This window comes from Capsicum annuum, chromosome 11 (genome assembly GCF_002878395.1).
Source record: "Capsicum annuum cultivar UCD-10X-F1 chromosome 11, UCD10Xv1.1, whole genome shotgun sequence".
Classification (NCBI taxonomy): Eukaryota; Viridiplantae; Streptophyta; class Magnoliopsida; order Solanales; family Solanaceae; genus Capsicum; species Capsicum annuum.
The window spans coordinates 165565441-165571549 of NC_061121.1; the positions used below are offsets into that span (position 1 = coordinate 165565441).

The 6109-nt window shown below is 27.5% G+C and overlaps 1 long non-coding RNA gene across 1 annotated transcript; it reads right to left on the minus strand.

Moving 5' to 3' along the window:
* Positions 1 to 4274: 4274 nt before the first annotated feature.
* On the minus strand, positions 4275 to 5595 carry LOC124888522. The gene is made up of 2 exons (XR_007046895.1): positions 5203 to 5595; positions 4275 to 4846 (listed from the first exon to the last, which is right to left on the minus strand). It is a non-coding gene; the product is annotated as an uncharacterized LOC124888522 (long non-coding RNA).
* Between the last annotated feature and the right edge of the window lie 514 nt (positions 5596 to 6109).

A 6109-nucleotide genomic window follows, 5' to 3' on the forward strand; every position in this document is an offset into this window, starting at 1 on the left:
TCAATTCTATTTTAACAAACAAGTCATCATATGACAGATCCACCTTAATCATTCATCGAAATTTATATTTATATTAATTATTCATTTAATCATACTGATATTATTTTTATAACACTACAGATTATAAAATTTGGTATTCACGTAAGTAGCTAACACAAAATTAGGAAACGAAGTGCACTTTTAGAATTGACAAGCGCAATGACTTTTTTTTTTGGCTTGCATCTTCGTGTTTGTTTATTTTATTTGCACCATATTCTTTGACTTCAAACTATGTACACGCAGGTTATTTATTTCATCCAATTGTAGTTCCTTTAAATTTATTTTAACATATGTATCACCTTTTGATTTAAATCATACTCTTTATTATAGTAAATATAAATTCCTTCAATTGTGTAGGGGTAAATAGAAATAATACAATTCGGGGATTGGATTAATTATACATGTGTCATTCAACTTGCAGGAAAGTCATTAAATTAATTTTTCTAACTACAAAACTGCTCAACTTTTTTAGTAATTTTCTAATTATGATCAACTGCATTTGCTACCTCGAGTTTCATCAAAGAATATGTTCCATTTTCACCCTATGTTCATTGAGATTGAACTTCCTATCCTATTTATTTATACATGTATTGTTATTTAATATTTTATCCCAAATAGAATAATATATGGAGTCCATTATTTCATATAAATATTATTTTATGCGGATATAGAGAAAAGGAAAAACCTAAGCATACCTTGTATAAGCTAGTTGTATTTTATACCAAGATTACAACTTTTTCTTAAAATGCTAACCAAACGATGTATAGGAGTACTATATATTGGTTTTTTTTCTAATGAATCTATTTCATAAGTTAGTTAATCGCTTATATCCGCACTCCCCTCCAAATGGTATCAGAGCCCAGTAATTCAAAAAATACGGAAGTGAGATATATTTTAGAGTTATTAGAATTTACCTATAAATTATTAAATTAATTATGCGAAGACCATTTTAAAATAGAGAAGCTTTTAGAAAAATTAAAGAATATTTAATTAGTAATTATTCAGAATATATAAGTCTAAATAAAACAAAAAAAAACCCACAAAGATTAGCCTACTTAATTACATTAATATCTAGTATTGAATCAAAATTAATAATCCATTTAAAATCTAGGAGAATGAAACACATACTACCTAATTATAATAAAATTAGATTTAGATATCTGCCAAGATATAATAAACATGGTTTAAATGAATAAAGTACAACAATACAAAGAATTAAAACAAATTATTTCTGAAAAACGTAAAGAATTAAAAATAAGAATAAAAAGACTACATTATAATATATTTGCCGGAGTTAGTAAAAACTCAATAGATACACAAAAAGATGAAATATCAAAGTTAGAATCACAAATAGATAGTTTAGAATATATATATCAACATGAACTATTCACAATAAAATGAACAACGAAGAATTTATAATAGATGAAAAAATATATGAAAACCACGAAGGATCAAAAATAAAAATAGTATTTTCTAATCTAGGAAGAAGATATAAGAAAATAGGTGAACATTTATATCTAATATTAGAAAAAGAAGAATTAAAATTAGAAGATAAATTGACAGCAATGGTAAGAATAGAAAGAGAAAATTAAGAAATAGATAGGAAAAAGGAAATAGAAAAAATAAAACAACAAACTACAGAAGAAATACGAAAAATAGAAGAAACTAAAAATAGTAGGATTGCTGAATTAGAAAAAGAACTACAAATGTTAAAAGAGCTGTATGAACAAAGACAAAAAGAAAAAGAAGAAAAAGATAGAGAACAAAAATTACTGAACGAGATAAATCAATTTAAGGAAAAATTGGGAATAAGAAACAAAGAATTAGAAATAAATAATATAGAAGTTGAAGAGACAGATAATTATGATTCAGAAGATAGTGAAACATATACAGAAATATTAACAAATACAAAAAATTTAGAAATTAATGAAAACAAAAAGAAATTAATGAGGAAAACTTAGAAAGTACCTACACAGAAATAAATACTCTTGATAAAAAAGTAGATGAAAATATAATACCTAAAACAACAGAAATAAGAAAACCTATATATTATAAGAATAAGTTTAAAAAATACAATGAATATGACAAATGGACACCAAAACAAATAGTTAATAAAAATTATAACTTTTTAAACCTAGACTGTGTAATAGATACAGAAAAACAATACAATTATGGATAGGATATATGACAAAACAATTATTAGATAATAATATAAACATAACAGATGCACCGGAATATATAGAAAGAACACTAATAGGATCAGTAAAATTATGGCTTTCAAATTTAACTGAAAATAGCAAGAAAGTATTAAGAACTAATAAACCTATAGAAGGAACATCATCAACAACAACTAAACTAACACCTATAGAATTATTAAAAAAATATGAAACAGCTATAAAAGATGAATTTGGTAGTACGACAACAATAGAAGAAGAACAAGATGAAGAAAAAGATACAAATAGGAATCTAATGTTAAAATTAGCAATATGTAATATGTGTTATATAGATGAATATACTTGCGCATTTAAATAATATTATTACAAAGGAGCATATAGTATAGAAGAAAGTAAAGAGATAAGAAAATTATATTTTAATAAATTACCCGAGCCATTTAGTTCAAAGATAATAAAAAGTTGGGAAGAAGCAAAAATAGTAGATACGTTAGGAGCAAGAATAAAATTTTTACACCAATGGTATAGAAACTTATGTGAAAAATATAGAGAAGAATTAAAAATGGAAAAAACATTAATAAGAAATTTAGCATGTTGCAAAAATAAAATAGCACCCCAATTTGGATGTGAAGAAAGATATTATAAGAAAAGAAAAAGACATAAAAATATAAAAAATATAAAAAATTAAAATATAAATATAAGAAACCAAGAAAAAGATATTATGTAAAAAATTATAAATATAAAAGACCATATAGAAAGAAGAAATCTATAAAAGAATGTACTTGTTATAATTGTGGAAAAATAGGCCATTTAGCTAGAGATTGTAAATTACCTAAAAATCCAAAAAATAAACAAATATCAGAAATAAAAATAGATAATACAGAATATATGCAGATAGATTATATAGATTATGAATTAGAAAGTGAGGATAGTATATATGAATAATTTGCACTTATAATCTTCTTTGAATGTCATTTCCAACGAGTATTGTCAATGATTTGTATAAACACTTGTAATAAAAATATTAGCAACAAATAAATAGCCATAAAAAGACATGTGTGTATATATGTATCAAAAAATATAATGTTTGTTAAAATGCGGGCTCAAATAAAATTTTTAAATTTTTTATAAAGATTTCATCATTGCCCGAAAATATTTATTTTCATTACGTATTTGTATACGCAAAGTCCATCTTTTATTTGTAGAAGCCTCGAAAATCGACGGAGAATTTCTTCATGAGCCAAGTGTTGGTCCTTAATATAAAATAATAACTTTGATAAAATAAAGTTCATCTTTTGTACTGAGGGTGACCTCAAATATCCAGACGAAGAGATAATTTCATTGGCCAAATATTATTTTCTAAACACACAAGTATAAAACAAAGATTAAACAGTTGCCAAAATAGCCAAAATAACTACGAACATGAATCAAAACAAAATATTATCAACTGAACATAATAACCTATAAAAACTTTCAATAAAATAATGTCCAAAGTATCAATTGCATGACAAATCTCAGCTCACGAGCAACTAAAAGAAAAACATATAAGAAGTGCAAAAAGATAAAATAAAATATTCATCATATTAACATAACAATGGTAAAAAGATAAAAATAAAATGTCAGTGACCAAAATCAACATAAAGATGTAAATCAATAGTCCAAAAATAATGCTTAATACATTGATAGGCAAAAGGGAGAGGAGAAGGGAGGTTCGCTGGAATTCGACCACAGCTCACCGGAGAGAAAAAAATTCGATTGATTTTGTGTGTATTAAAAATGGCAAAGGTATATATATACTTGAATTATAATAAAATAAAAGGTACCTTTTTCATTAATGTTTAGGTATGTATATAACCCTCCAAATCCTAACGGCTCGCCTATTTTTATTAATTTTATTTATTCCAAATAATGAGATTATCCGAAAATATGGAATGTTCAGGAGAAAACCACTACAAACACACGGTCTTTCCCATTTTCTCTCTCTCTTCTCACTCTTTCAGTTCTCTAAAAAAAAAAAAAAAAAACAGATCTCAAACTAAATGAACAAGACAGATCTCAAACTAGTTGAACAAACAAAAATTCCATTTATGCGTATTGCACCCCTAGTACAAAATGGTACATATAGCAAACCATAAAAAGAACTGCTTCTGGCTTTTACCCTTCTCCTGATACACCCTAATGTGAAGATCGAAATTACAGACTCGAAGCTGATCATCAGAAAAGAACAGCAATCCAAGACAATATACATAGTTTAACTATTTTGACCTCTAGTCTAGGCTAAGAACACTGAACTTCATACAGTTTTGTATTAAACAGACTTTTGGATGATTCAACTTTGTGTAACCTCTTGAAGCATTTCTACCACCTTCTTCATTCTTGGCCGTTTTGCAGGAATAGCGTCCGTGCATATCAATGCGACCTTTAGAGTTGCAACCATTTCTTTCCTCCAAGCAAAAGAAATGGTGCTAAATTTGGCATCGAGTATCTGCTCTGGTGTTTCTCCTCTCGCAGATGCACCGTGAACCCACCTGACCAAATCAACTCCTTCACCAAAAGCTTCATCAACAGGTTCCTGGATGCTTAACCCAATTGCCACCATAATGAAAGAGTATGGTAACATTTACCATTTTGATAACCTATAAAAAGTAAAATATTATGAGTAAAAGACCCAAAACAGATACAAAACAAACTCAAAAGTGATGCAAATCAGATCCAAAAACAGACACAAAGCAGTCCCAAAACAAATCAGATCCGGGGTTTGATGCAGTTCTTGAAGTGAAACGACGAGTAATTTCACCACAATGACAGATAAATGCACAAACCCCATAATCAACAACAATAAATCCCTAAAATCGAACCCAAAAGCTGATTCTTTAACAACTACGATGTTCCGATGGACCTAAAAATCGCACCCACTCTATTATGATTTTCCAGAACAAGAAAACAAATTTTCTAGACAAACAGAAGTAAACGAAAGGGACAAACAACATACATGAATCTCTAGTCACTCCCAATGGATTGAAACAACGATTTGAAGATAGTTTTTTTTTTTTTTTTAGAGAGAAGAGAGAAAAGAGAAGAGAGAAGAGTGAGAAAGACGCGTGTGTTTGTAGTGGGTTTCTCCTGAACATTCCCTATTTTCGAGTTGGGTCTAGATCGGGTTTGAATTGGATTTGAGTAATCTCATTATTTGAAATAAATAAAATTAATAAATATAGATGAGCTATTAGGATTTGGACACGTGTTCAACCATTAGGTTGAGGGATATATACGTACCTAAACATTAATGAAAAAGGTATAAATGCACCCAAAGTATAACGAGGGGCATATATGTACCTTTTATCATAGTTTAGGGGTATGTATGTACCTTTGCCGTATTAAAAAGGTGGGGGGATGTGAATATTTTTTTAAGAAAAATTATTATATTCCTTTCCTATTTATAATATAAAATAAATTCTTTTTTTACCTAAAAAATAAAAGTTAACCTCCTCTTGTCTCACAAGAACTCTTTTTTGCCTGTAAGTTATTAACCAAAGGATTATTTCATCCTTTTATTCAATAGATTAAGATGATTTATTTAAGGGATAAAAACGCCAACCCATCATCTCAAGTGTCAACTTTTAGAAAGTGACGAGATTTTAACTTGAATGATTTGCTGCTCTGTGTATAAAATAATAGATTCAACATTATCGTTTGTAGACTTAAATAATGTGCAAAAATATAAATACCGATATATAATTACAGAAAAATGAAAACAACAAATATAATAAAATCACCTAAAAAATAATATTCTGCTATAAACTTTTAAAATTATAATATGTAAGAAAAAATTACAGTGTTATGCTATGTACGTATGCAGATGACCGTGCAAAAATATTAAAATGAGAATAAACTGATAA